The sequence below is a fragment of the Onychostoma macrolepis genome, chromosome 11 (genome assembly GCF_012432095.1).
Source record: "Onychostoma macrolepis isolate SWU-2019 chromosome 11, ASM1243209v1, whole genome shotgun sequence".
Taxonomy (NCBI): Eukaryota; Metazoa; Chordata; class Actinopteri; order Cypriniformes; family Cyprinidae; genus Onychostoma; species Onychostoma macrolepis.
The window spans coordinates 24262424-24283746 of record NC_081165.1 but is presented as its reverse complement, the minus strand read 5'-3'; the positions used below and the strand labels follow the sequence as shown (position 1 = coordinate 24283746).

The 21323-nt window shown below is 36.3% G+C and overlaps 1 protein-coding gene across 1 annotated transcript in view; it reads left to right on the top strand.

Moving 5' to 3' along the window:
- grin3bb (glutamate receptor, ionotropic, N-methyl-D-aspartate 3Bb) overlaps positions 1–21323 on the top strand; it is a 73975-nt gene that overhangs the window by 1099 nt on the left and 51553 nt on the right. The window lies entirely within an intron of this gene.

Here is a 21323-nt window from a genome sequence, read left to right as displayed (position 1 = left end):
ACAAAATAAATACATCACTTTTTTGTGTTTTATTTATAGCGTTTTAGTTGTGAAACGTTATGATTGTCACAACAAAATAGTTGCATTAAAAAATGTGAAAAATGTACTGATCTGTAATAGGTTATATCAGTGGATAAATGTGAATTCTTCAAGGACAAGATTCTCCTCTTTTTTAAAATCACTTTATTTTATATTTTGTTAGATTTATCTGTAGGTGACAATCTTAAAAAGTAAAGCCTGTTAGTAATAAGCCTCTACAGTAAACAACTGGTTAGTAAAATGTATTTGTCATCATTTTTTTTAGAATAAACACATCTTCTAGTGCTATGACCTTGAGCACAAGGCTAATAATGATTCAATGAACTGTAGAATTCATATCCCTGTTACTGTCATCTCTGTCATCCATGTTGTGTTGAAGGCATAGCTAAATCCCAACATCCCAATCTGGATCCACTAGACTGGACAGAAATCTACTTAACAAAATAACAAATATTAATTATAAAAATCTAGATGAGTAATTAGATATACGACACAAGACAAATTTTCAAAGATGTGGCAGGCTTAGAGTAATCGCCAAATCAGGTGCTTGTCAAACAATTTATGTAAGACCTGACCTAACTAATTAACTACCATGCCCTCAATTTATGTGTTACCCGAAATGGCCTATAATATGATTCAGAGTTTTATGTTATTTTTTCACTCTGATGTCAATGTAGATTCATTTTTGTGGAGATTTTGGCTTCACTCTGAGATTCAGCTTGATGTGGACTAGCTGATCTTTCCCTCAGGTCACAACAGATCTCCTTCAGCTTGTGTGTTAGGTTTGTGTTTGGACTGTTATGATGCACCTGCTCTATAGGAGAAAATGTTTCTCCGACAGGTGTGTTCTCTCAAGCAGAAATAGATGCCACATTGCATTACACTCAGTCAGGTATGTCATACGCCGAGACAGTTTCGCAGACATCAGTGTCAAATGAGATGTTCTGCTAAAATGCTGGAGTTAATGATATGGCCTGGAATACATTAGATGGTTAAAATTACATTTGCATGAAGCAGCTGTGCTGTTTGCATATAATTGTATTTCTCTCGGTTGTTTGTTGTCATGTTTGATGCAGAATTGTTGGTATATCTAATGATATATTATGGAGTTCATTTGAGTGTATTGGATATTTTGCACCTGTCTTGGCTGCGGAGGGAAGCTTCATGTGCTGGTGTATTTGGCATGCAGCACTGGCTGAAAAGTGCTTACATCACAAGGTACTTTAAGAAATTAAAAAGGGAGAAAATACTGTAAATCTTACAGCCAGATGGGGAAATGCATACATTTGTCTTATTTAATATCCAACCGTTAAAATCTCTTCAGGGGCTTCTTAACTACTGTACAAATATTTCGTGAAAATCCAGTGAAATTCTCCACATCTAATCATTCAACTTCAGTTCTACCACACACTCTTACTTACATTTGCATAGATGCTGAATACAATATTGACATACTGACAGCATCTAAAATATAAATGCTTTAGGTATGAACACTTTATATATGTACCAATGTGTACAAATTTAAACAGTTTACTCATATACTTAATGTGAAATGATTACATTTCTTCTGTTCTGAGTGATTTCTGCTGCCAACTCGTTTTGAAGGATTACATAATGTTAAACAAGACTACACTTCACAACCTCAAAATGAAAAATCGTTCACTTAACAAGTATTTATGTTGTTTGCCATGGCGAGTCATGCTGTGACTGACAACAGAACCACAGATACAACATAAAATCACAAAATGATTGTGTTTTATTTGTAAACTGTAATCCAGATCTTCAGAAGCCATTCAACTCCGAGGAACACATGCAAATTCAAGCCTTTATTCATCTCATTTACTCATCTATCTTCATCTCCATCCTCGGCATCATCCGTAAACATCAAATCCTGCACTCATTACTAGGGTTGGGTATGATTTGAATTTTTGTGATTCTGATTCTTAAAGGAACACTCCACTTTTTTTGGAAATAGGCTCATTCTCCAACTCCCCCAGAGTTAATAAGTTGAGTTTTACCGTTTTGGAATCCATTCAGCCGATCTCTGGGTCTGGCGATAGCACTTTTAGCATAGCTTAGCATAGATCATTGAATCCGATTAGACCAGTAGCATCGCGTTCAAAAATGACCAAAGAGTTTCGATATTTGTCCTATTTAAAACTTGACTCTTCTGTAGTTATATCGTGTAGTAAGACCAGCGGAAAATGAAAAGTTGCGATTTTCTAGGCCGATTTGGCTAGGAACTATACTCTCATTCCGGCGTAATAATCAAGGAACTTTGCTGCCGCATGGCCGCAGCAGGCGCAGTGATATTACGCAGCGCCTGAAAGTAGTCCCCAGCTATATTATAACTAGTTACCTAGCTGGGGACTACTTTCAGGCGCTGCATAATATCACTGCGCCTGCTGCGGTGTTCAGGTACAGAAATTGAAATCAAATGTAAAATAGCACTGCATAGTTTTCATTTTATAAATTAAATAGGCCTATAGATTAATCCTTATTAGAGTTACTCAGTCAAGATCAGTGAGTGATTTTCTTTTTCTTTTGTTCTCTGATTAACATTAATGGCACAGACAGCAGAAGGAATATTAAGCTGCTGTCCCTTTAAGACAGAATGCATGGATCCAATTTGTGTGTATCTGTCCATTCAAGCACAAGCGGAAGCGAAAGAGAACTTGAAAAAACGCTAAACGAGAGGCAACTTTGGGTGTGCTCACTGTTTTCTCTTTCGCATCTTTATGTACTTGATCGGATCAAAATCATATTAAGACACACACAGGAATTGATAAGCGAAATCGAAATGCTTGAGTCTTATAGAATCCACTGTTCTCACTTATATGGAACCGGTTCTACAATGGAATTGTTCTCAATACTCAACCATACTTGTTCTAAGTTCTAAAACTGCCACCTCAAGAAGTTTTATGACAAAAGCTCATTGGCTCTCGCCTGCTTCGTCACAGATGCAACGTGCTGTATTTTCGGGATGATGCGCGTTAGACTGAGAAATGCGCACCAAGATAAGGTTTTTTTATATTCTTTATAACTTATATTCTGCTCTGTACCGCACACAAAACTATTGTATTTTTTATCAGAGAGGACTGTGACTGCAACACTGTCATTTGGGTATATAAACAATGAGACCAGACTGAATCATTCTTCTTAAATGGAAAGACATACCAAAGCCATTGTTTGAGGCTGAAGCCATACCTCCAAAAGATGTTGTCCACTGTCAGTGGAATGATTATTACACGCTTGAGTCATGACGCTGACATCGGACAAGCGTCACAGGGAAATCAGACATTGACAGATCTCACTTTGTAGGCTGTAAACCTCCGCCTATGTCCTTCTGCAATCTGCCAATCAGTTTAAAAGCTCACGGTGCTCTGCTTTAGTGTGCAACATCACTCAGGCACAAATAATGGCAGAGTGATAATAGGGCTTGTGAACTGGCTGCTGCTGTAACGCTCTGGAGCTCCGAGCCGCTTGGGTCCTGCTTCACTTGATCTGCTAATCTTGCTCTTTGAGGAGAAATGTGTGTTCTTCAGCAGACTGGCTTTTGCCTTGTGTTGTGTTCATCAATTGTTTGAGCTCCATGCAGAGATGCGCACAGGGCAGTGTTGCAGTCTGCGGTTTTTCTCTCATTGTTTTGTTCCTCACAGTTTGCTTTGTGGTTGCAGTTCTAGTGCATCAACTTTGAAGCTTTAACTCTCGTGTTCTGTTAGAGGTCCAAAAGATCCCAAGGCCTTTTTAATTGACCCCAAACAGAAACAGTGTTACCATAGTGGGTGACAATGGCTTTCTGGCAGCGTGCATGACTGCTTGGTAATACAGCAGTGGGGGAATGCTTCAGTAATCTCAGCTGAGTTTCAATTAGATCAGAGGAGCATATTAAAAGAATTTGATGGAAAGATAAGAAGTTAAAAGGATTGTTCACAAAAAAATGAAATATCTGTCATCAGTTACTCACGCTCAAGTTGTTGTCTGCTGAACACAAAAGGAGATATTTTGAAGAATGTTGGTAACCAAACACTTTCTGGTCCTAAATGTATTTTCTTTTCCAAACTATGGAAGTCAGTGGGGACCAGAAACTGCTTGGTTACTCACATTCCTCAAAATATCTTCTTTTGTGTTCGGCAGACAACAACTGACAGAATTTAAATTTTTGGCAGAACTATCTCTGTTATTAGTGGTAGATAAATCATTGCAATCTGAAGGTTTAATACAACAAAATACTTTTGAAAGATTTCATATTATATTCGAGGTGTTACTTGACATTTCTTTTTGATTAATTGTTTCATTTACAAGCAGTTTCTGAGTGAAAATTGTTACTACGTCAAATGTTTTGTTCACACCACATGACTTTCTACGACCTGAAATAACCTTAGCTTGTCATAAAAGGTCAAATTATGTTTTGAATGACTTAATATATTTTAGGAGACTTATTTAAGCCTGAGGGTCTACAAGGATCTTCTATATATTATAAGTTCCTGTTTTATGTTTTTCTGCATAATGGTTGCAGCATGTGATTGATTTTACAAACTGAAGGGTTTCTATATACACTACTGGTCAAAGGTTTGGAATAATTATGATGTGAAAATGAAAATACAGTAAAAAAAAAAAAAAAAAAATCAAAAATACAGTAAAACTGTGATATTATGAAATATTACAACTTAAAATGTTTTCTGTTTTGTTATATTTTTTAAAATGTAATTTATTTCTGTGATGGCCAAGCTGAATCGAATCCTAATTATTCCAAACTTTTGACTGGTAGTGTGTGTGTGTGTATATACGTGATTAACAGGCTTCAAAAGTCCAAGGACATTTACATTACAGATAAATTTGTTCTTTGTCTCATCTGGCCTTGCATCCCAGATCTGCTTGCATGAATCCAATTAAAACAATAAATGTTCTTTCTTGTCTCTAATTTGCAGTAGAAATGTAATGGAATTACCAGAGGGGATGCCGTAAAATGAAAGAGAGACCCAGTGCACAGAAAAACACAAAACACAAAGCTCTTTATTATGTGGAGTCTATATCTGTACAGCTGTGTCATGCTGTGGAAGTATGCTATAAAGACCTACATAATAAAAAGAGCTTCCATTGACTGTTGCAGAGCTCATAAAAACGTCACTTTATTTTATCGCAGTTTATCACAACACTGTAAAATTGATCACAATCCTATAAGAGAATTGTTAAACTGGTAGTTGCTAAATGGGCAGCATTCAAGTGTGTTTGATTAGAAACCGTCTCCGCACACCAGCAAAGATTATTAAACCAAAGCCATAGAGATTTTACCCCAATCCTCACTTTGTGTGTGAAAGGTCCCACATTTAGTTTGCTTAACACAAAATATGTGAGATTTTAAAGGTCACCCTTGGGCAGAACTCAAAACTATTACTTGCTCCATGAATTTATAGATCATAAAATCCAGGTCTTTTCTGAAACAGCACAAAATTGATCCAAAAATGGCAAAGGACTCTAGGTACTTTCATAAGAAAAAGTATGCAGTTCAAGGAGATTTTGTTGCTGAAGAGTTGAAGAAACTTCACTTAACAGAATCAGCTTCTTTCGAAGCGCAAGCCTTGTGCTTCGTGTTTTGCTGATTGCTGATTAAACATTCAACGTTCAGCAATTTATACAATCTAGTGGTCATTTATTAACATGAAATAGGTTTTATTTTAACACCAGAATTGCAAGGTGAACATTTCTTAAGGAACATATTGTTAGCTGGTGGTAGATACAGTGAAGTCTTGTCCCAGGAGTTTAAAGATGCACGTTCCTGCTGTTCTCCCGTTTTGTTGAATTGATTCACTATTGTTTGATGTGAAAGATCCATAAATATACTACTATGCTACTTTTGAGCTTAATATTCAAAGTGTTTCAGAACGTGTTGTTTTGTCTTATTCACTGCATTTCCTAAACTTCCCCATCCTATGAAATAACCTCCATGGATTTCCTGATAACTTGGTGGATAAAAATCAGAGCTGTGAATAAAAATCAGTCCCAGGCAGAGGTGAACCCCATGCGCTACCTAACTACTGTAATTACTAAGATCACAATCTTTCCACTGTTGTGACCTTGAACAAAGCGCTTAACTTCATGCTGGTCCGGAGGGACTGACCCTGTGATTGCTGTACTGTGGAGGCTTTTAGATAAAAGTAACATTGCTTATCGTTATGTTGTATACCATTGTTCTCTAATTCTAGAGAGGAAAAACATGTCCCAAACCTTCACCTGCCTTTTGTTTTAAAAATAGTACTAATTCCACTTCGATATTAATCAGAGATCATCAGCAGATTGTTGATTATACAAATCACAAATTTCATTATATTTATGGTTTATTTTAACCCCACTCCACCCCATAAAACTCTTCCTTAGACCGTAAATAAAAAATTGAAAAAAAAAGAAAAAAGAAAGGCTTAAGCTTTCTGTGATTGGTTATATTTCATACAAAAAGTAAATAAATTGTTTCGGGTTTTTCAGTGATTTCCCATATTTGATGTTTTCCTGTTACTGGCTAAAACAAAGTTTCTACCGCACAAGTGGTTCAATAGAATATCTTGTTATATTTGATCAATATCTTGTAGTTTCAATTCATTCTTAATTATAACTAAATATGTGCAAATATTTTTTATTTACCATGACAATACGTATGTTATTTTAGCTAGATTTTGTTGTTTTTAAAATTTGCATATATAGTTTTTAATTTTGATTTAGTTATTTTAGTAAATGAATGTAAACTAAATTAAAATGGGAAGTGTTGCCTTGGAAACTAGCTCAAATAAAATAGGTTTGTTTTAATATTTTAATTAAATTTTAACAATGGGACATGGTTTGATGCCACTTTACATACTTGTTCTGGGTCAACACAAGTATCGTTTAAATTACAAGATAACATTTTGGCTTTTCAATGTTTTGAGACTGTTTATATGGTAGCTTCAGACATTTTTTTTCACAATGTTTCAGTTTTTCATTACCAAACTTTAATGCTTCAATCTTATTCTCAGTTCTAACCGAATTATCTTTCTTAATTGACTCTCCCAATTTCGATATATGTTGCAATAGAGTCAGGAGTTATTTGTGACAGAGATCAGCGGAACGCAAAAATCGATATGAATTTAATCAAAATTCCAGGAGCCAGTTATTGGGCGGGATGATACGGTTTGCTGAAGAGAGCGTGCTCTTTTAGTAGCTGTTAATTTGGCCGATACACACACTCCATGACCTCAGCGCTCGGTGCAAAGTGAGCAAACCTTACCTGTATCTCAGCACGGGAACTGATCCACTACACACGAATCCTTCAGAGATCATCTGCTGTCTGAGATGTTCCTACGCTTTCAAGTATGTCTGTTTGCATCCAGCCTTCTTACCTAAACCTCGACAAGAGAGTGATCAAGGAGGTCTAAAATACCTGGAGAGAATATCCGTTAACATTCCCATTCATCTCAAAGAGAGTTGCTCGGCTGGCACAATCCGGCCTGGGAGTACATGACCTACATGCCATGTGACAGAACGCACTTGAGCTGCAGGAAAATGACGTCCTGACAGATCTGACTGACTGGTGGCACCATGAGAACAGTCTCCAGTCCTTCACTAGCGGCGCATTAGATCTCTTGCTCCGGGCTAATGCATGAGCTGTGACGTGAAAAGCAGCAGACGGGGGAAAAACATAAGTCTATTTCATGCATTTAAAACCCTCTTAAATTGGACTCTGGTGAAACATGTAATATAATGAATTTCTGATTCATGTCTTTTCGTCGTCAGTATGTGGCTGCTGATGAATGGAGCAGCAGAAGACAGAGAATTAATTACACGAGTCCAACTTTCTGACCACTAAATATAAGGATCTCTTTGTTAAGGAGCCCTTTTTAATATATAAAGGCAGGTACAGTGAGGAAAATAAGTATTTGAACACCCTGCTATTTTGCAAGTTCTCCCACTTAGAAATCATGGAGGGGTTTGAAATTGTCATCGTAGGTGCATGTCCACTGTGAGAGACATAATCCAAAAAAAAAATCCAGAAATCACAATGTATGATTTTTTAACTATTTATTTGTATGATACAGCTGCAAATAAGTATTTGAACACCTGAGAAAATCAATGTTAATATTTGGTACAGTAGCCTTTGTTTGCAATTACAGAGGTCAAACGTTTCCTGTAGTTTTCACCAGGTTTGCACACACTGCAGGAGGGATTTTGGCCCACTCCTCCACACAGATCTTCTCTAGATCAGTCAGGTTTCTGGCCTGTCGCTGAGAAACACTGAGTTTGAGCTCCCTCAAAGATTCTCTATTGGGTTTAGGTCTGGAGACTGGCTAGGCCACGCCAGAACCTTGATATGCTTCTTACAGAGCCACTCCTTGGTTATCCTGGCTGTGTGCTTGGTCATTGTCATGTTGGAAGACCCAGCCTCGACCCATCTTCAATGCTCTAACTGAGGGAAGGAGGTTGTTCCCCAAAATCTCGCAATACATGGCCCCGGTCATCCTCTCCTTAATACAGTGCAGTCGCCCTGTCCCATGTGCAGAAAAACACCCCAAAGCATGATGCTACCACCCCATGCTTCACAGTAGGGATGGTGTTCTTGGGATGGTACTCATCATTCTTCTTCCTCCAAACACGTTTAGTGGAATTATGACCAAAAGTTCTATTTTGGTCTCATCTGACCACATGACTTTCTCCCATGACTCCTCTGGATCATCCAAATGGTCATTGGCAAACTTAAGTCGGGCCTGGACATGTGCTGGTTTAAGCAGGGGAACCTTCCGTGCCATGCATGATTTCAAACCATGACGTCTTAGTGTATTACCAACAGTAACCTTGGAAGCGGTGGTCCCAGCTCTTTTCAGGTCATTGACCAGCTCCTCCCGTGTAGTTCTGGGCTGATTTCTCACCTTTCTTAGGATCATTGAGACCCCACGAGGTGAGATCTTGCATGGAGCCCCAGTCCGAGGGAGATTGACAGTCATGTTTAGCTTCTTCCATTTTCTAATGATTGCTCCAACAGTGGACCTTTTTCACCAAGCTGCTTGGCAATTTCCCGTAGCCCTTTCCAGCCTTGTGGAGGTGTACAATTTTGTCTCTAGTGTCTTTGGACAGCTCTTTGGTCTTGGCCATGTTAGTAGTTGGATTCTTACTGATTGTATGGGGTGGACAGGTGTCTTTATGCAGCTAACGACCTCAAACAGGTCCATCTAATTTAGGATAATAAATGGAGTGGAGGTGGACATTTTAAAGGCAGACTAACAGGTCTTTGAGGGTCGGAATTCTAGCTGATAGACAGGTGTTCAAATACTTATTTGCAGCTGTATCATACAAATAAATAGTTAAAAAATCATACATTGTGATTTCTGGATTTTTTTTTTTAGATTATGTCTCTCACAGTGGACATGCACCTACGATGACAATTTCAGACCCCTCCATGATTTCTAAGTGGGAGAACTTGCAAAATAGCAGGGTGTTCAAATACTTATTTTCCTCACTGTATAAAGCACTGAAGTGATATTTTTTTTAGGCTAACATGTAAGTTATCATCACTCAAAACCCAATCTTTTTCCATTGCTTTTAGGCTATTGCAGAAAATATGCGACCAAGTTTATGATTCTTACACGTTTTGTTCTTCATTATAATGAACACAACTTTTGATGATTGATGAAGCCTAAATACAATCACCAGAAGTAAAAAGTTAACTGTAGGCTATATAAATTAACTAGATGCTTTATTAAGTGTCTGACAATCATTGTCTTTTTAAAAAAAAATATTTTCCCTCAAAGTTGCAAGATTGTGATTATAAAACAACAAGACTGTAAAAGCAGACTAGTAAGTAGACGAGTTTACCTGTTTAATGTGATGATTTTTACAACCTCTGTAGTCAAGACAGTTATTGATGTATTTTATTTTGTTGTATAAAATGTAAAAATATCTTGAGCTTTTGTTAACCATATAGACTTTATTTCAGGCATTTATCCAAAACCCATTGACTTCAACACGATGGAACTAACTCCTTTGTGACAGCACTCTATATATTTTTGAGTTTAACCCATCTGGAAAAATATTAAACCTCATATTAAGACAACATGCTGTTTACAAAATTAAATAATTGCTTTTATTTTGTCAGTGTACTAGACCAAAGCAAATTTTTTAAATATTATCCGAAGCATATTTACTTATTCATTTTAGATGTATAAGCCTATAGAGGCTAGTTAAAATGTCTTTTAATATTATGTGTCAAATAATGCCAGGCATTATTACAGAGGAGGAGAAATTGTTTAGAAAGATTTCATACTGTTAACTAAACAATAATTTGGTACTGTAAAACTAGATAGAATATAATCACAGTGAATCTCACGATTTCCAACCAGTCCTCTGAATGATATTTTAAACAGCGTTAATGCCCAGTTTGTAATTTTTGCAAGATGTTGAAAGATATTGAATTTTGAAAATGTCCGGATTGAGCAAATTAGATGGTGCTTTGTCAGTGGAGCTTGACAACAAGTGTTTATTTTGTTGTAACAGATATTCTGCTAAATATCTCTTTGGAATGACATGAGTGAGTAAATGACATTAGACTTCCATTAACACCCATTCATTAAATACTCAACACATTTAACATCAGAACCTGAGACGTGCTGCTGTAACGGTCCCAGACCGGCCTTCGAATTACAGCCCGTGCCCTTGACATCCTCCCACCATAGCAGCTGTGTAATTCCCCTCTACCTGATGCTCTGTCTACTGTCTGGATCTGTGGCGACCGCTTGCTGTGTCAGAGCGAGGCAGACTTGATGAGCAGTGACTTGATAAGTAAAAAATTGAAGGAGTCCCAGAAAAGAAGGCTGTAGAGGCGTAGAGAGATAAGTTATAACAGTGCACAGGTGTGAGACAGTGATAGGCAGCATTGCCTCCTGGGTACAAGACTTCTCTGGGAGATTTTCACCCCTGACGTTTGGAAGTGACAGTGTGGCCTCTGTGGGAATGTTCTGGCCTGTACTAACCAAATACTGGCACTATGAGGGAACCCAAAGGGCCAGTTTAACAGCGATTTCCTTTAACTCCCCTAACACATGTGCAAATTAGCATGAATCTTTGTTAGAGCATATGCTTGTTAAATGTTTGGCTTAATCCATGGGAATGGGGATAATTTTTTAATCTGTAGGGAAAAAGGTTTCTGTTTTTAGTATGTCGCTGTTGTATAAATGTACCCTGAAATGACAGACTTCTCTCTGGTGATGTATGCCATCTACTCCGATCATTTAAAGCCTTAAAGCTGTTCCTTTTCTACAGCTGACTGCAAGCTTGCATTTATTTTTGATTGCATTGGCCACATCTCAAAATACAATCAACAATCGATGGAGAGAACCCCATACATTTTTGTTTGTTAATTGGATGTATATGACAATATGGAAGAAAACTTGAGTTTTATCACAACTTTAACCCCTACTGATAGCAATGGTGTCACTATTGTTGATTACCACAAAAACCTTGTCTTCGTTTTATTTGAAGGTGCAAAAATCGGCAAATGGAAGTAAATCTGGATGATTTTGTAATGCATAAATATAAAAACATCAATTATTACCACATAGATCACCAGATTTTACAATCTCACATGACAAAATCAAAAAATTCACAATAGACACTACAGAAAAAAGAAGAAGAAAAAAACCCCATTAATTTTTATGCCTTATTTAATTCTGGGACAGCTTGATGCACAAAAGTGTTTTAGTCTCACTCAATGAAAATGATTGATTTTTTTGTAGGATTGAAAGCACAAATGTGAAGCTTAATTTTAATTGAAATCAATTCTTTAACATGAATTAATCTGTTAAAATTTACAAGTTGTGAAGTTGTTCTTATGATTTTTATAGTTGATTTAGGATTTATGACATTTCACTGTCATGCAATGGAGAAATGTTTAGTACAGTAAGTGATTATTTTTCACACAAACATTTATGATTTGACCCATTTTAATTACCTCACTGTGCTTTTTTTCATTTCAAAAAAGACAAAATTGCTTTTTTATGCTAATCAGCATCCAACAAATGCTATTGAGCTAAACTTGTACTGAACAAGGAATATTCCTTCAAGAGCTTCTTTCATTTGTGTGTGTGTTTATAGAAATATGTTGCTTTCTTACCTGTTCACGGCTGACTTGACATTTCTTGGGGTTTAAATTGGCTTCACTTCAGCTATTAAAGTGGTTTGTAATGACCATGATATACTACCTATGTGCTAAATGAGAGAAAAAAATCCTTAATTTGGCTGCTTACCCACTGCTATCTAAAAGCTTAATACTTATTCTTGATAATATCCTTAAAAGACCCAAGAGCAAGAGAAACATTTATCCACCACAATGCTTCTTTTTGCTCAGAATCAATTTTAAGTGTCTGGCCATGACAGAGTAAATGTTTATCAGTGATAGCTATTTAGCCTTTAATTGAAGCAGTGATTTACAATACTTAGATGGACTGGTAACTTGAATTCTGGTAACTGAGTAACAATTAGAATAAAAGCAAGTGACTCACTAATCGAATACATAATATATACTTTAAATAAATGCTTGCTTTTTCTAAATTAATTCACCCAGAAAGGAACATTCTGTCATCATTTACTCACTCACGTTGTTCCAAAATAGCACTTTCTTTCACCCAAAAGAAGATATTTTGAAATCCTCACAAGTCAAAACAACATTGGACCCTATTGACTTTAACTCTTTCCCTGCCAGTGATTTAAAGGGGACATGAACTGAGAAATCAAAATTCCCTTGATCTTTTGACATATACGAGGTCATTGTGCTATATAAACATCCTGTGAGTTTCAGAACTCAAAGCTTTCTTGTTATTCTAAAAATAGCTTATACTGAAGCCAATCTGCCAAAACGATGTGCCATTTTATGACGTAATAATGTGGATAAACACCTCCTCCACTGAAGAAGATCAACACCTGCTTCTACATCGCTGCCTGTTTAGCCCGCCCACCGATTCACGCATGTAGTGAAAACGAGAGAGCCAAACACAGGTCTACGCAGAAACCAAACGATAGAAACCAAAAGATGGCTCTGAAGAAAACAAGATGCTGTACAGTGCCAAGCTGTGGAAAAAAAAAAACACTCTTTGCATTGCCTTAATTCTGATCCCAACATTAGGAAAGAGTGAATGAACTTTATTTAGTTCCAGACTGCGTCAGTAAGAAATTCGTCCTTTGTTCACTTCATTTTACCACAAATTCATTTACAAACAAGGCACAATTCGATGCAGGATTTTCAGAAATATTGAAACTAAAAGACGATGCTGTGCCGACTATATCCGACAGTAATGTTGCAACACACAAGTGTAACGATCACTATTGCTTTGTCTGTTAAACAGATCGTTGTGTTTTTAACCTAAATCACAGCAGCATCCATCTGGGTGTAGACTGTCAAACATACACAACTGTTAGCCAATCATAGCAGTGGGCGGTTACTTCCGAGTCTGTAATCCGCCACGACTATTCAAACAGAGCGTTCTGATGAGGAGGTTAAAAACAGGACAGAAAATCACCTATTAATTCTAAATTATGTATTTTTATGTAAATATCTTGTAAACATAATAAGTGGACCTCAGAGAGCAGTACAAAATAATAAAAAGGCAGTTCATGACCCCATGGCAGTTTAAAAAAAAGTTTCCAGTCATCAGCTAAGAAACCATTCTACGTCCGGATTGGATTCAAAATGATCAAAATGACATGGGGTTGATCGCTTACATCAACACCCCCAAAGCTTGCAGTTATAAACCACTTCTTGGGTCAGCTTTTTGTTAAATTTTTATTTTATTTATTTAAAAAAAATGAAACTTAGTGTTGATTTAAAAAAAAAAAAGAAGAAGAAGAAGAAGGAGAATGCATGAAAAAAAGCTGGCGGCCCATTTTTTAGGATCGAACCCGCATATTAATCCTTAATCTGTAACCACAAGCTACGACTGCTTTGAATTTTTACATTTGTGTATTTTTTTTTCGTTTCTCTGTTCTGAGCCTTTTCATATTCCTCGTATCCTCTTCTTCTCTGTTCATCTACTCAATTACTCACTGATTCCGTTTCTTATTCATCTACTCTTCTGCTCTCTCTATGAATGAGTTCCGCTGAGTAGGCTTTGGCAGGTTGAAGCGTGAGATGGGCTCTGCATTTTTGCCCTCCTTTAAAACTAATCCTTTGTTTTTCACTCTGACTGCAAACTATCTTTTGGCAGGCGAGAGCCTGGCTGTATTCTAGCAGGGCATAGGAGCCTGCCAAAGCCTCGTCTCCCAACACAGTGCTCTGATATTAGCCAATTCTTTGTCATGTTGTGCTCCTGCTGTTTGGGTCGTGACCGCCATTTTCTGAACACCGCTCCGTCTGAGCTTCTGTTCTGTTCTGATGTGTCGAAGTCTGGGTCACCCACGTGCCTTCGGCTGTCGTCTGCCAGGGGTCTTGACAGAGGCTGTGCTAAACTGGGGCAGCTCTGACCCAGTTGGTGTAATAGACTGTCAGGATAAAGAGGCTGATGACAGATGCTTGTGACGAGCATTTCAAACCAGCCACTTCTCTCTGACTGATGTAACAGCAGGGGTGGACTTAACACCAGGCAAAGGTATACAGCTGACAAGGACCCCCTTAAAAATTTGACGTATGATGAATTATAAAATGCCACTGTTATATCATAAGTGCCATTAAAATAACACTTTATTTTCAGTACTGCAATAGTTAGATGCAAGTTAAGCTTCTGCAACAGCATTTGTTGGTATAATGATGCATGAAAAACAAAATTTAAGCTATACAATTGTATAAAATATAAAATAAAACTTTTGCACTCCCTTAAAAAACTTGCATTGGCTGACTCCCAAAATGCCAGAAAACTTTTGTGAGAAACTGGTGATGGAAATAATAATGTGAGCTGGGACAAAAAACTATATTTCAGTGCTTTTGCAACCAAACACAAAGTTTCCTGGGGGAATGAAAAATGCTAGAAAACACTAAAATGTTTGTAGTTATATAGAAAAAAATATAAATGTTATTTCAAATAAATGCTGTTCTTGCTAAAATTAAGCAGCATTAATGTTTTCAACATTAATAGTAATTGTTGTTTTTGTGGTAATCAAAATTATACCAGAAGTTTAGCTGTCTATTGACCCTAGTGAAAAATAAATATACTACAGTGTATTTGAAATACATTTATTTCATGCTAAGTATACCACAAATACATTTCCATGTGTACTTAATAAAAAAAACCCTGCAATTGTACTTTTACTATACTAAACTGGTATACTTAAAGTCTGCTAAATTGGAACAAATTTCCATTTGTACTTAATGCACTTTAATTGTGCGGAAGTAGTGTTGAAGGCCAACTAAAGGATTACTGAATTATATATGATTGTGCTAAAGTGAAACTATTGCATGTATACTTTAAATATATTAAACACATTAAACACTTTAAATATCTTGCATTTAAAGACTGAAACTATTCAAAGATCATACAATCAATAGTAACATATAGAACCCATTTTAGGATTAATATTAAGAAATGTGCGTTGTGCATATTAGTATTATATTAGTTGTATTTATGTTGTATTAAGTCTTGAGCGATATGTCAGGAAATATGTTAACAGATTACCATACTTACTATACTTAGTATGAAATAAATGAATTTTAAATATATTACTTTTGTTTGACTTTAAATCTACAATATTCCTTTAGTGCAAGGTAGATATTAAGGATGTGACTTAGCAACTGCAGTAAGGCAGAAAGTCTCAACCTTAAACAGAAGACCTAAAATGCTCTTTCAGTGTAAAATCATGATAGGCGATCATTTTAATTAAGCCTGCACCTATTACCTCCAAGTAAATGAACAGCAGAAAATAGCACGGTGCGAGCTAGGGAGAAACTCAGCTCTGAGAAAACCCAGTCAAAGTGTTTTATTTTGTTTTGTGCTCACTTCTGTCTGTGTAGTGCGATATGGTGCAATTTAGTGTTGTGTATACTGTATAATGCGATATATAACTTCTAATTTAGAAGATGGAGCCGTTCAGCGATGAGATGTTTATTGCAAGTTACGCTCTGTGGCGCTACAACAGTTTGTTTATTGCTTTATAACAGTTTGTTGTGGTTTTTAATGAAAGGTTCATGGCTATGAGTCTTTTTTAGCTCTCCTCACCAGACCACAGGCTTTATTCAAGCATATTTATTTGAAGCTTCTCATTGCAAAGCTAATTAGGTAAACAGCATAAGCCAGCAGATTCACCAACAAAGCCAGCAGATATTACAGAATAAACTGGCTAGGCTGGTTAATCAGAAAATATTTGGCAAAATGGGATTGTTGGTGTCCTCTGATACACATGCCAGCTTGGATGATCTACAGAATAATGATTAAACCTGATTAAACAGATCATGTTTTCCAATTTCAGGCCAAAAGTAACAGGGTCGTGACCAACATATAAAATACTTGATCTCTGGTCAGCAAATATGGGTTTGTTGGTGACACTTTATTTCAAGGACCAATTCTTAGTATTAACTAGTTGCTTATTCACATATTGACTGTTCATTAGTAATTATAAAGCACATATTAATGCCTTATTCTGCATGACCATATTTTAGATCCCTTAATACTACTCCATAAACTTAACAACTACCTTACTAAGTATTAATAAGCAGCAAATTAGGAAATTAGGGACAGTTTGTCAGTGACAGACACTCTCACAATTACACATTTTGGCTTGCAATGCATCAATCCATAATATCTCTTTTTAAAAACATATTTGTTATGAGCTTGAAGGTTGATATATTACATAATATAAAACCATTATTTTCTAATGGTGAAAAAGCAGCAAAATTGGGTTGAAGAGAAATTCACCAAGCCTGTGTTTATTTGATGAAAATACAGTAATATGGTGAAATATTATTACAGTTTAAAATAACTGTTTTCCATTTTTAATATATTTTAAAAATGTAATTTATTCCTGTGATGTAAAGCTGAATTTTCAGCAGCATTACTTCAGTCTTCAGTGTCACGTGATCTCTCAGAAATATAATGATTCGGTGAAAATTCTCTAATTATTATTGATGATGTTCAGAACATTTTTTTTTTAAATGTTTGGCAACATAGAAGAATTTAATGTGGTATTGCTGAATAAAAATGTTTTTGGACAGTAGTGTATTATAATTTATACAACAATTCTTTCTGGTCCTCGAATCTGATTGGCTGAGAGCCTTTTCCAGCTGTACGATATTCAAGCGATATAGGAACACCAACAGTTTCACCGTTTGTATCATTCCGCTTGCAGTATTTCTCACAGCGTGTGTCATGGCGGATGCCCAAATCCACTATAATTTTATAAATAATACTGTTTTAGTGTCACGGAATGTAGTTTTTAGAGTTTTTAGGCGAGAATGTGCTCGTTTAGATTTCAAATATGAGGTTTGTTAATAAAGATAATGTCTGTTTGAAAGTTTGTTGCAAAGTTTTGGGAGATGTGAGCTCCAGGACGTCAACTGCCGTTCAGCGTTAATAAACCCACTGAGAGCAGCCCCTCACCTCAGCCGAATCGTCTGGAATTTGCCGCTGGCTCTGATGTCTCTATAGTGGTTAAACATGAGATATAATTTATTTTGGGTAAATCTAACAGGCAGTCTTTGGTCTCATTAATCTATTATTTGTTCCAGAGCAAATAGTTCTAGCTGAGGGCAAAATCTGTTGTACTTTATGGAACATTAATGCTGTATGTCAGAGCGCTGCCTTTGTACTTTTGACTGAATTGCCTTACAACTTTTATGATGGCTGTTGTTGTTGTTTATTAAATATTTTTATTCAATAAATACAACAGAATATAAATAATAGTAGTATTTAATAATAGTATTTAGTATTGGGAAATGATGTGTGTGTTTGTGATTGTGATTTTAGTTACATTGTTCTGCCATTAGAGGGCGAAAAGAGATGGCGAACTCATAGCCATGAGATATGTCTGTAAATATGAGATATGTCGTGACGATATACAGCTATATCTCACAGCTACAAGCATGCTATTGCTCATATATATATTATTATTAGATATTATATTTTAAAGTAATATCTTTTTTTGTACATTTAATTTAACATTTTCTTTACACTCTAAACAGAGTTGCTCTTATTTACCATTGAAAAGCCTTTACAAGTCACCCACTACAAGCTCCAGTTCTGTTCAAGAGCCTAATAACAGGGTCTTTGGACCCTAAATCTGGTGTTCTTATTCGACAAGCCATCTCTAAGCTCTTTGGAAAGACCACTGTACCTCGGCCAAATGCAAGAGGTCGAGGGAAACGGATACTGCCGTGTTGCAGCAGCTACAGAGGAGTCAGGATTACTCAAGGGCCCAACAGCAATGATAATGAAAGCACATCAGAGCCAGTCGTCCTCCGGAAACCACATCTATATCCTTAGGAGTCCAGATAATGATGGTGCACACAGACACATCTTATTTAAACAGGGTTATTATTAACACGAAGCTGAAGCCAAGAAAATCCAGTCCTTACTACAAATAGCTCCCAATTTGCTCTTTAGTTCTCTTTATTAGACTAGTGCAACTGACTTCTCACTGACCCTCCTGCTGCCTACTGCCTCTGATACAGTCGTGCACTCTTATAGACTTTCTTCTATTCATATAAAGGGGGTCTGTGCCAGCCAAACAACTGCCACGAGATCAGTGTGAAAACTAATGGACAGTTTCCTCCAGATATTATAGAAGTCCTCCGTCTAGATGCTGAAACCTTTAGCACAGATGATAAAATGACCTCTCAAAGTGTTAGCTCTGCTGCAGGAAGAAAGCATTCAGCTGAGAAGAAATAAATGTAAATGAAGTCAAATCCTCACTTGAGCTATTAAGAACGTACTAAGCATTCACTGCTTTTTTATACCTGGAATTCATTCATAACTTCTTTCAATAATTAATTTATTCTGAAGCAGAAGCTCTTTTCATGTCGACAGACTGGATCATCTGACAATGGAGGTTTTTCTAGGTCTGGTTTGCTTTTATCTTCTGCATGTTTGTGATGCACACTGATCTCTCAGTCTTTTGAGAGTTTTTAGATACAGTAAGTTAGATAAATTATTATCTAACATAAATTAACCCGGCTGTAGCATGATTTTTTGTTCTTAAGAGGACAATTTATTCCTTTCTCTGTTGTTTTGAGCAATTAAGATTTTAATGCTTCAGTCTCTTTTAATCAAATCTCAATGATCAAAAATGACCAATAACTGATATGTAACATTTTGCATTCAGATAATATGGATACCATGTGCTTATAGATGCAAATAATCCACAAGTTGGTATCCCATTCATTGTGATCAAAAATGACCTAAAATATAATGTTTTATAAATAAATGTCACTTTTTTTATGCAAATAATGATAAATATTTGGAGCATTTCTACAGTTTAAGGAAAATTGCAATTAAATTTAACATTTTAAGTAATACATTTTCTAAATCTTTGAACAGTTTCTGGCCCTATTTTGTACCCTGTTCATGAAGCAGGCATGAAATCCCATTCAGCAGTCTCAATCTCTCTTCTCTTAGCATCAGTTGTCAGTTTACATGTGTAATAAATTCATTTTACACGTTTTCTTGATTTTGTTGTTGCCAAAAGCTAACAACATAATTAATTTTACTCCCTAAATGCATGATAACAGCCGAACATCCTGCTATTGTTATCAACGCTGAAGCAATGCAGCTTGTCCACTGAACGCTTGTTATTTCCTTTTTACGTTGTGACGCAAGTCAAGGCCGTACAAGTGATGACAGCAAATGCAATATATCTAAAGCTCATGGATTCTGGCAGATTCCTTCACTAATCAATGAATTTTTTATTCTCCACAAGTCAGAATCATCATTCACCTCTTTGAACTGAACTTTGATTAAGACAAACTTTACATCAGATTTTGACATGGTTCTTTCTCATTCCACTGTGGTACAGGGTTTGCGTCTGTCGTGATTGATTCCCCTTTTGTCTAATGAAGCGTTGGGCTGCAGGGGTTGATCTTTGGTCTCATCAATCACAGTGTCAGTACAGTGACATTGGCTGCGCACACTCATTGTGGAGGCTAGAAAACACTGCAAAGAGCGACACCGGCGGTGTAAAATCAGATGTGTCAGGGTGATACAACTGCCTTGATATCATGCGAAAGAAAAAAATCCTAATTTGTTAAAAAACATCATTAAAGGACCCCCGTAGACCCTCAAAACTGTGTGTCTAGGTCAATAGGTCTCTTAAAATTAGGGCTGCAAGATTAATCCAAAAAAAAAAAAATCATCTATTAAAAAAGACTCAGATTTAATTAAATATATGCGCTGTGTGTTTCAGAGTAAAGTGTTGAGCAGCTCATGAGCCAGTGTTTTCAGTATCTCTGAGTGATTTGATTTGCAGTAAATGGTGTTTCACATGAACTCATCAATGTAGAAAAGACAGCCATAAATATTAGTACCCAGCAGGCACAAAACAGGCACACCATGTCATAAGACGTTGATATTTGGTTAAATTTCGGTTGTGACGTCAGGTGACCAAAATTCAATGTAAATTCAACGTCTAATGTCAATGTTAAATTGATGTCCAATACCGACGTCAGCTGACGTTGAGATTTTGTTGTTTTTAGGTTGTGCAACCAAAATCCAATGTTAAGTCAACGTCAAATTGACGTCAAATATTGCTTTTCAAATATTTTCATTTTCAACCAAAATGCAACATCTATCCGACGTCATGTCCAACGTCAACCTGACATTATATAGACGTCTGGTGCCTGCTGGGTATTGTTAAATAAAATTATGGTCACTTTATTTTAAGATCTAATTCTCACCATTAACAAACCATTGCCTCAATAAACTCCTAATTTGCTGTTTATTAATAGCTAGTAAGGTAGTTGTTAAGTTTTGGTATTGGGTAGGATTATATGGTTATGCAGAATCTATGCTTTATAAGTACTAATAACAGCCAATATGTTAATAATAGGCAGCATGCTAATAAGCAACTAGTGAGAGTTACCAACATTTTTATTATTACAGACCTTATTATTACCTTATAGACTCTTTCTCCTATACAATTAAATGATGAACTCTCATTTAATGCGGTGTTATGAATATGAATTTTCTAAATATGAAGGTTTACATTGATTCCAAAAATAAATATTTACTAAGAGTACAATTGTGAGAACTTCAAAATGTATTTTAAAAATGTGTTGTACGTTTTCCTGTCCAAACTGTGTCGTTTCCTGCCGTGTAAAACTGCTCGTCCACTGGAGCACATTAACACACTTCAATGAC